Genomic DNA, 10,397 nt, shown 5'->3' on the forward strand with positions numbered 1-10,397 from the left:
TTGAATACAGGTGCTGCCTATATTACTAATTCCTCCAAATAACATAATTCCGTATCAACCTTCTCTCTCAGAGTGTAAGGCACGGGTCTTGCCTTATAAAACGGGGTTGCTGCTTCAGGGTCCACGTACATTTCAGCTTGAAGGCATTTGACATTGTCCAATTCATTTCGAAATATTCTGTGATATTTTTCAGCAAGTCTGGAATTGCTGCAGTCCTGACCTGAAAAAATTCTGAGCAATTTAGTTTGATTTTCTTCAACCAATCATGGCCCAGAAGGCTAGGTCCATCTCATGTTACAACAATTATTGGCAGCTGAGCCGTCTGTTTCTTGTGTGATACAAGTGCAGAGGTGATGTCTTTCACCTATATTTCATCTCATGGATATGTTTTTAACTGAACAGCAGTTTTCTCCAAACTCAATAGCTGTGTACCTTCACTGCGATATTTAAAGATGTGCTCTCCCATCACTGTGATCGATACTCGTGTGTCCACCTCCACGAGCATAGGTTTTCCATTTACTTGAATTGTAACAGTGATTGGTTAAGTTGTCTTGGCCGTCAGGTTATAGAGGGAATAAACTTCAGCCCCACTATCTTCTGGCTCTTCTAGACTGTGCACTTCTTTTACCTTGATTTGTCTGAATGACTGCCTTTGTCGAGTTCTGCACTGTTTAACATCATGCTCTTTTTTTGTGGCATTAATGGAATCTGCCTCTCTAAATGTATAAAGGTGGGGTGAATGGTTTCCCCCACATCAGTAACATTTTAACTTCTGGGTAACTGGTGAGATACCTCCCGCATTTTTTTTTTGTTTTTCTAGCAGGTCGGTCCATGTCCTTCTTCCCTGTAGACACCCTAATTTTCGCGCCACTGGGCCTCAGTCTCCGACTCTTGCTGTAAAAGGCGCCATCTTGACGCTCTTCAGAGCCTGCGAGTTTTTCCTCAGCACTCTCCATTGTTAGAGCTATCTCCACGATGCTCTTCAGGTCCACCTAATCGCCTACAAGCAAGTAGCGCTGAATGGCATTGTCCTTTATGCCGCAAACTAAACGATCTTGCAACATGTGGTTTAAAATATTAAGGCGTTACAGTGCTCCAATAACTGTTTTAACTTCGCGATCAATTCACCGGGGTCCTTACTCTAGAATTAAACTTGAATCTTTTCATGATCACTGAGGGTTTAGGCTGAAAAAGTTATATCACGATGCTGACTAGCTCCCTGAATGATCTGGAATTTGGCGCGGTAGGTGCGGTCAAACTACCGATTAGTTTAAAAGATTTGCTCCTGCAGGCACTCAGGAGAATTGGCTCCTTTTGCTCCTCCAACGTTATTTCATTGGCTAAAAAGTAGATACCCTGATCGCTCAATATATTGACCCAAGCCCTCGATCGATGAGTCCTACGGGTCAATTCTACCAATCGAGGCACTGCTGGTGAGCATACTTCTTCCGTTAAAAATGGGGAAAAAAACTCTCAATCGCGAGGCGAAGCGCTGCGTCGGCGCTTATTATCCTGGTCGCCAGCTGTAGTAAACTTGGAGAGTGCTGGACGAGTTTCTCGTCAGAAACAGTGAACTTAATTAACAGACTTCAGAGGAGACTACATGATTGCTCCAAGACCAAGGTTAAAAAGCTGCGCCTCTGAAATTTCTCATAACGGTAAGAAATGGCTTAATTTACACTCATTACATGCTCTGATGTAACTTTAAAAAAAATAGCTGACGTACTTATGGATGGAATGGAGCAGCATGGGGAGCAGTGCGACATGATCGAAGCAGCAAATTGGAGACAGTTATCTCGGAATATAGGGCTTCGGAGCAACAGGCGGCCAATCGGCACTTCGAGCCTGTTCGCCACTCGACATGATCGTGATGATCAGACTGTGGTATCAACTCCAGTTTCCTGCCGCTCCCCACCTCCTCCCAAATCCCTAATAGCAGGAATGAGTGGTGGTTTTGGTACGGTATTTTCGTAAGTGAGATTTTTCTGCATGTGCATGTTCAGTGAGTTTTGTAGCTGGAGATTCAAATACCCTTTCCCCTCTCCGTTCCCGAGTTTCGCAACACTAAAAATATATCAATTTCTGAGGACGTTTCCATGAACCAGTATAAAGCATTGATTTGGCCTGAAAGGCAGTTTGCTGTCCAGTGATAGCGGCAACGCCTTAGAAAGGATGTTATGGCATAAGCGAGGGTACAGTCTATATTCACTAGAATGGTTCCAGGGCTGAGAAAGGTCATTTACATCGATAGGTTGGAGAAGCTGGGGCTGGTCTCCTTGGAGAGTTGAAGGCTAATAGTGATTTAATCAAAGTAGTCAAAATCACGATTGTTCTGTAAAGAACAGATTGGGAGGAATTTCGTGAAAGACGGGGCGCTGATTTAAGAAGATAGGTGGATAGACAGACTGGCCAACAGGTAGGCAGACATACAGATAGATATATAGATAGATAGATCGCTGGATTTTTGGGTACATTGAAGAAATCATCATGGCAGCAGATACGGAATTATGATGACGAAACCAATAAATTAAGTGACCAGACCTCAACATAGTTTTAGGCAATCATTAAAAATATAAGGTGTAAAATATTCAAGGATTTCAAAATTATGAATGGTTTCGTGTACAGAAGGGATTGTGAAATGAGGAAAATCCTGGACTGTTTGGACCTGCAATGGATTGTCAGAGATTGTGGTAGGGGCAGACTTAAACATGGCATTCGACACGGAGTTGAATCATTATCTGAAAAGGGGGGGAAAAAAACATATTGCAGGGCAATGTGGTGAAGGCCCTTGGTGTTTGTTCCTTCCGAAAGCCTCTATGGACGGGACGGGCCGAATGACTTCCTTTTGTACTGTAATTGCTCTCTGAATCTACGATTCTCAACTGATGCCTGCACTGAATACACTCTATGCATCTCCAAAATCGTTACTCTCTGGCTCTGCTTCCACTCCTCATTGTCTCTCCAATCCTGCCTGTTGTGCCCTGTATGCACAAAGTCGTAGCAAGCAATTTATTTCGATGGGGTCTATCGAATTCTGTAGGCCTTTTTATTGGTAGCCTCTTAAATCTAAATTGCAAAACGAGTACGGAAGACAATAAATGGCTTCTTCTGGTATTTCACTGAACAAAGAGTTTTATTTATATAACACATTTAACACATATATTGTGGCATCTGGGCATTGGAATACAACAGGGCCGACATTATTAAATATTTATGATTACTATTGTGATACTTAGAGAAGGATTGTGGGGTTGCCTGTTGGAATCAATATGTTACTTGCCACTTATGAGCCCAATGTTATCCAGGTCTTGCTGTATATGACGCCGACTGCGTCAATACCTGCGGAGTTGGGATGACATGTATAATCGTGCAATAATGAGCGAAACACCACTTCTAACCTTATGATGATGACGGTAACGTTATTGATGAAAAACGGGAAATGGTTGGACGTAGGACGTCAGGGTGAGGAACACCTGCATGGAGACCTCGGACTGAGCTTATTGGTCTCGAACAACCACATCATCTTAAGATAAAGGTAAAATACTGCGGATGCTGGAAACCTGAAACAAAAACAAAAATTGCTGGAAATGCTCAGCAGGTCTGACAGCATCTGTGGAGAGAAAGACAGAATTAACGTTTCGAGTCCGTATGAATCTTCTTCATTCTATGACCATCGGCCTTTCTGTTCGATGTAATTCCAGCCATTGAAGCGTTTTCTTCCTGATCCCGGTTGTCTTTAGTTTTGCTTGGGCTACTGGCTGCCACAATCGTTCAACGCTGCCTTGACGTCAAAAATAGTCACTCTCACCTCACCTCATTAGAATTAGTATTGCAATGCGGACAACGAATTGTGGGTGCATCGGCGAACCAGTTGTAAATCAGTGTGTGTGTGTGTTTGTGCGTTTTTAACGCAGTTGTGTGTTTTGTCTAAATGTATTGAGGAATGATTGAAAAACAAGGGAGAAATAAGCAGGCAGAAAATAAGTTTCCAAATGAAAGTAGATTCATTTAAATAAATGAGCAAGGAACACAGACCCATGTAAATATATCCGTAACCAGCAGAGACATGAAATGAATTTTTAACCAGAAAATGCAGTCAAAATGAGAGTCGCACACGTGCCATTGGTTCAAGTGCTGCTTATTTCAAATCCTCACAGTCATATGCATTCGCGCGTCCCTGGTGCTATAGTGGTTAGAATGCGGCGCTCTCACGGCCGCGACCCGCGTTCGATTCCCGGTCAGGGAAATTCTTTTCCTTTACGAAGCAATCATAACATATCTCACCATGACGGCTAATTTATTTTATTATTGTTAATGAATAGCATCTTGTTGTACACTGAAACAAATGTTTGCCGCGTGATAACGAGCGTTGGGAGTGCCAAGCGTAACTGCTAACCGCTAGACGCTGTAAGCTTCTAACTTTTGGTCGTCTAGTCAAAGAAAGTTTTGAGGGAGAAACCTCTGCCCTTACTCTTTTTAAGAAACATTTAACCGTTCCAAGCCGCACACTTCACAAGGGAAAACATGTAATTCAAATTCGTCAAACTGCTGAAGAAACTTCCGAGCTTTCTTAGTTCTGAAGAAGGGGCATATTCAATACGATAACTTAATTCCAATTCTTCCACAACTGATGCTGCCAGGTCTAGTGGGTTTTTTCTTCAATTCATTTTCTCGATATGGGTGTCGCTGGCTTCGCCAGGATTTATTGTCCATCTCTAATTGCCCTTAGGAAATTCATAATGAGCTGCCTCCTTCAAGCTTTGCACCCACTATGGCGTAGGTGCACCCACAGTGCTGTCAGGGAGGGAATTCCAGCACTTTGACAAATGCAAATCCAGCGGGCTGCTTTATACTGGATGGTTTTAAGCTTCTTGAGTGCGGTTGGAGCTGCACTCATTAAGTCAAGTGGAGATTATTCCATCACACCCCTGAAGTAATGTCCTGGAACAGGGATGGTTGGCCTCCAACAACAAAAACCATCTTCCATTGCGGTAGGTATGATTCCAAGCAGCTGATATTTTTCCCTCTGATTCCAATTGGCTCCAGTTTTGCTAGGGCTCCTTGATGCCACACTCGGTCAAATGCTGCGTTGGTTTCAAGAGCTGTCACCCTCACCTCACCTATGGAGTTCCGTGTTCAGTATTTACAGCGCTTCCGGGTTTAATTTCAGATTTACAGCATCCACAGTGTTTTGCTTCTATTCCAAATTTCCTTCCCTGAATCCTCGTGGTCAGATCGATCTCCTTCAGATTAATTGGGATGGAAGCTGGCCCCCTCCCAACTCTTGGTAATACCCATGAACTTCTGTTTGTGCGACGAGGTAGTCATTGTTATAACCGCATATTCTCGAAATCACGTTTCCATGCTGTGGCGTTCATGGAAAAATTCATCGAGTTTCAGCTCTGACAAGCGAGCTCAATGTTCGAATTCCTTGCCTTAAGGCATGAAATCAACGCCCATTAGGTTATTTGAAACCGATACGCTTATATGTTTCTTATGGGTTGGATGTGCAGGACATATTTATTTCTTCGTGCCCATTTCCCAAAAAATGAGAAAGATCATGGCTAGGAACTTACTGGGTAACACCAAACCGAACAATATTGAGTGAATATTCACATGTACCTAAAGTACACTACTTGCTGTGCGTGGTGGTAGTATAATTGGTTGAAAAAAGGGCGGCGACGTGAACGCTTAGCAAGCAAAGAAATGGCTTCTACAATTGTTCAACCAGTGCCTGGCGACACACAAGTTACCTAATATTTGTCAGAAGGCACATGTAATAGCACTATTAAAGGCCGGAAAAGACCCCTCAGATCCTAAGAGTTTTCGGCCAATTTCACTGCTTTGCCACGCCAATAACCTGTTTGAACGCCTGATACTCAATAGGATAGCACCAACTGTAGCTGAGAAGATCATTCCAGAGCAAGTAGGTTTCCGCCCCGGCAAATCAACAACAAGCCAACTGCTCAACCTCACACAACATATCGAAGATGGTTTTGAGCAAGGGATGGTAACAGGTGCTGTTTTTGTAGACCTGTCAGCAGCATACGATACAGTGAACCATAGACGTCTCCTCTGCAAGATCCTAGAGATGACAAAAGATATTCACTTAACGGAGATATTAGAAAGCATGCTTCATAATCGCGGTTCTATGTTGAACTAGGTGGGAAGCGCAGCAGGTGGCGTATTCACAACAATGGTCTTCCTCTGGAAGCGTGCTTGCACCGCTGCTGTACAACATCTACACGAATGACCAACCTATAGACGGTGTCACACGCCGTTTTGTATATGATGACATATGTGTAACTGCCCAAAACACTGATTTTAACACTGTGGGGAAAACGCTTTTTGAGGCCTTGGAGGGACTAACATCCTTCGATGAAGAAAGCCACCTTCGCTCAAACTCATCAAAGACGCAAGTTTGTGCATTCCACCTCAGAAACCGTGAAGCCAAACGCCAGCTTAAAGTAACCTGGTGTGGAGCAACACTGACGCATTGCGAGTACCCTGTCTACTTAGGAGTCACCCTTGACAGATGCCTCACCTTCAAGAACCACATCGAAAAGACAACGGCAAAAGTGAGCGCATGAAACAACATCCTGAATAAGCTCACTAACACAAAATGTGGAGCAAGCTCGAAAACACTGTGAACCAGTGCACTTGCTCTTTGCTAGTCAACTGCCGAATACGCTTGCACTGAAAGATCTACTCATGCTAAGAAGATGGATGCCGTTCTGAATGCAAGCTGCTGAATTATCACAGGTTGTTTAAAACCAACATACACCGACAGCCTGTATATCCTGGCAGGTATCGCTCCCCCTGATAGAAGAACGGTAGCCAGCAAAAAAGAGCGACTCCGTCAAACATCAGATGAGAGACACCCGCTGCAATGTCATACACCTACACCCAGCCGCCTAAATTCAAGGAAGAGCTTCATGAACAGTGGTTTTCCTTTACAATCAACATCAACTGAAGCCCGCATCGCCTTGTGGAAAAACCGGCTCGCCAGTCTCCAACAACCCCCAGCGATGGAAATTCTACCAGATGAAAGCCTTCCCCCAGGTGCTAATTGCAACTGGGCAACCTGGAAGTGCCTTAACAGACTTAGGACTGGTGTACGTTCTTTAAAGGTGTCACTAAGTAAAGGGGAAATAAAAACCAGCCCGACAACTTGTGAATGTGGAACTGAGCCACAGTCTATGCAACATCTCCTGCAATGCCTATCGCTAGAGAAACTCTGCACTGTTGCAGATCTTGCCGAATTCAACAACAAGGCGCAAAAATGCGTCCAGTTCTGGCTGGGCCACGTATAGATTGTCCGTGGAAACGGTAAGAAGAAGACTAAAGTACAACAACACAAAACGCTGTCGCACGGAACCCTGGGCAGAAAACAGCCAACGATTTTGTCCCTGGGCTTGCTTAAACCATCAAACTTACTAACCTACCGCACCACAGAATCTGCGAGGGCGGAATTGTTCAACCAAAAGCTTGGAAAACTTGTGATAGGTACGTGGAAACAGTCTGACCTTATTTACTACAAACACACATATGTCACCGTGACATTCAACCGCTGCCGGTCCCTTCGAGACTCTCATTGTCTTAATCTGTTAGCAACCTTTCAGAATATCCTGAAGCCAATATATGTTTTTCAGCCCTGACCTCCACTAAAGAGAATGCTTTCAGTGAAGCATTTCAGTTAATTTCGAGGTGACTTCAAGGTAAATATCCCAGTGCTTCACAGATGGAAGAAGTGGCATCGCTGTCTCTTGTCAGTCCGGCAGTTCGTTCACTCCCCTTTGATTCTGATTCACAACGGATATCTCAAAATTCAAAAGACCGGAGACTGGGTTTTCTGTTTTGTTTCCAATTATATCATTCTAATTAAAAATTGACGAGGAATTGCAATACTTCATCGGAATCCTCCGCCTAGCCTCTTGTCGAGGGGTGTGGAAATTTAGTTATTTCGGGGGAACGATTGAGGCTAAGATTGTTCTCTTGAGAGCATGGAAGGTTAAGCGGGGATTTCATGGTGGAGTTCAAAATTATCGGGAGCAGTGGGGCGAGCAGTTGCAAATAATCCACTATTCACCCAGCCGAATCACTCATTCTGCTGCAGCATCAAATTGTCGTCAGTTTATCAGAATTCCGAGAATCCTCAATAGCGTCTGCCCGATTTGTCTAAAGTGGGCTGGAAAAAAAAGTTAAAATGGTAAATAAGCAGTGGCAGCCTTTTAGGGTGATGTTACATCGTTCTCTACAAAGAAATTCCATTGAGAAATGCACAATCTACGATAATCATGAACCATCCGTAATTTCGTTTTCATCTCGATGTCAGCATCTGCCTTTCTTAGTGTGTGTTTGTCCGCCCCCCTGTGTGCTTTGACATGTTCCGATCTGTGAGTCTGCGTGCGTCCATGCATCGATACATGTCTTTCTGTACATGTTTATGTATCGGTATGTGTGTGAATACCCATCATTGCATATTTCTGTGTGCGTGCGTTTGTACCTGTCTACGTGTTTATGTGCCTCTGCCTGTCTGTTTACCGACCTGTGTGTATTTTGTACACTTTTCCGAGTGGGCCTTTGTCTCTCACAACCAGTCACGTTCCCTACGCTGGAAACCTGAGCCTTATCTTTTACAATGTGATGCAAATGCGAGTTGCATGTTTGCTTTGAACAATGGCCGATGCTAAAGGGCCATCACATAAATGTGTCGAAAGGTTTAATGGAACCGGAGAGATGATCCCTGCCGGTTGAAGGGTGTGAATGAGTTTCTCATGAACAGAGTGCTGAATATCCCGACATTTCTTAAGGGAGGCTGGGGTTGAAATCGCAGATTCTGTGGTTGGCAAGGGCAGAACTGGAAGCTGTAAAGCACCAATCCACCCATCCAGCCCAGAGGAGACATTTGTGAGGAGGTCAAAAGGTTTATGAAAAGAAGAGATTCCAAGGTTTCACAATATGACAATGTTCCTTTGGTGTATCATGAATACGGAAATCGTGCTTTGGAGATGATGGAAGAGGGAGAGCGTGGGGTAATGCAAAATAATTCTCTCTCTCGAGAAACCATGTTGAAAAAAAAGTCCTTCGAGACAACTTTAGATCTTGAACTCCCTCCCCCATCCCCACCCCCTTTCCGTTTCTTCCCCCTCCCTTTTGTTTTTTCCAATAATTTATATAGATTTTTCTTTTCCCACCTATTTCCATTACTTTTAAATCTGTAATGCCTTGTCAGTCTTTCTACCCCACCCCCACTAGAGCTGTACCTTGAGTGTCCTGCCATCCATTCTTAATTAGCACATTCTCTTAGATAATACCACCACACGTCTTTGTTCATTTGTCTGTGACATGTTTTGATTATCTGCTCCTATCACTGCTTGCTTGTCCCTACTACCACCCACCCCCACAACCCCCCCCACCCCCCCCAACTTCTCTCCCCCCACCTTAAACCAGCTTATATTTCACCCCTCTCCTAACTTTACTCAGTTCTGCTGAAAGGTCATGAGGACTCGAAACGTCAACTCTTTTCTTCTCCACCGATGCTGCCAGACCTGCTGAGTTATTCCAGGTAAATTCTGCTTTTGTCCTTCGAGGCTGTTGCCTGCATGTTGGAAAGTGGGATTAGAACAGTTCGGTACTTGTTTGACCGGCGCAGACTCGATGGGCCGAAGGGCCTTTTCGGTGCCGTAGACCTCAATGACTCTATGACTCTAAGATGACAATACGATTTTAATTCGTGTGCAGTAACTTCTTAAGACTGTCCTTGGAACGGTAGAAGAGAAAAGATTTAGCTTCCAGCGTTTTTGAGACCAGGAACAGTTTGGAGAGCTGATTCTTATTGCTAGTCAACAAATATTGACAACTGCCGAATTTGAATCAAAAAGAGAATGAGGCGTTTCTTGATATAAAAAGAAATTTTCAATACTTATTTTTAATTGTAACGTTGCTCTTTTGGCTTTTGTTGAACCTGCAACTCTCCCTCCGTCATAACGAAAGTAAGTAAACTTCAGAAAATACTTCGTTGGCTATGAAAGGCAAACATTTTTTATCCTTACATCACTCTCCCAGAAATAACAAAGAGATGGAATTGTGAAATATACTTACTACACCTTTTAGTCTCCATCTGTTTTTGTTGCCCATCTGTCTCAGTTTGTTTCTGTGTATTGTTTGTGCCTTTGCCCAATTCGTCTGCCCGCCTGACTTGAAATATTCTCTGCAACAGAAATAATCTACTTGAGCTTGTTCAAATGACACAAGGTAAATCACACGGCAATTGTTGCTCCGATCCTTTTCAGTATGCAGCACATGACGGAAAACGGAATAGATCCTCGTTAGTATAGTGGTTAGTATCCCCGCCTGTCACGCGGGAGACCGGGGTTCAATTCCCCGACGGGGAG

At 43.8% G+C, this 10,397-nt stretch overlaps 1 non-coding gene across 1 annotated transcript; it reads left to right on the forward strand.

The window, feature by feature from the left end:
• The first annotated feature begins 10,325 nt into the window (after positions 1–10,325).
• Positions 10,326–10,397, forward strand: trnad-guc (transfer RNA aspartic acid (anticodon GUC)). The gene has a single exon. It is a non-coding gene; the product is annotated as a tRNA-Asp (tRNA).

Source organism: Cetorhinus maximus, chromosome 21 (genome assembly GCF_964194155.1).
Source record: "Cetorhinus maximus chromosome 21, sCetMax3.hap1.1, whole genome shotgun sequence".
In the NCBI taxonomy this organism is placed as follows: Eukaryota; Metazoa; Chordata; class Chondrichthyes; order Lamniformes; family Cetorhinidae; genus Cetorhinus; species Cetorhinus maximus.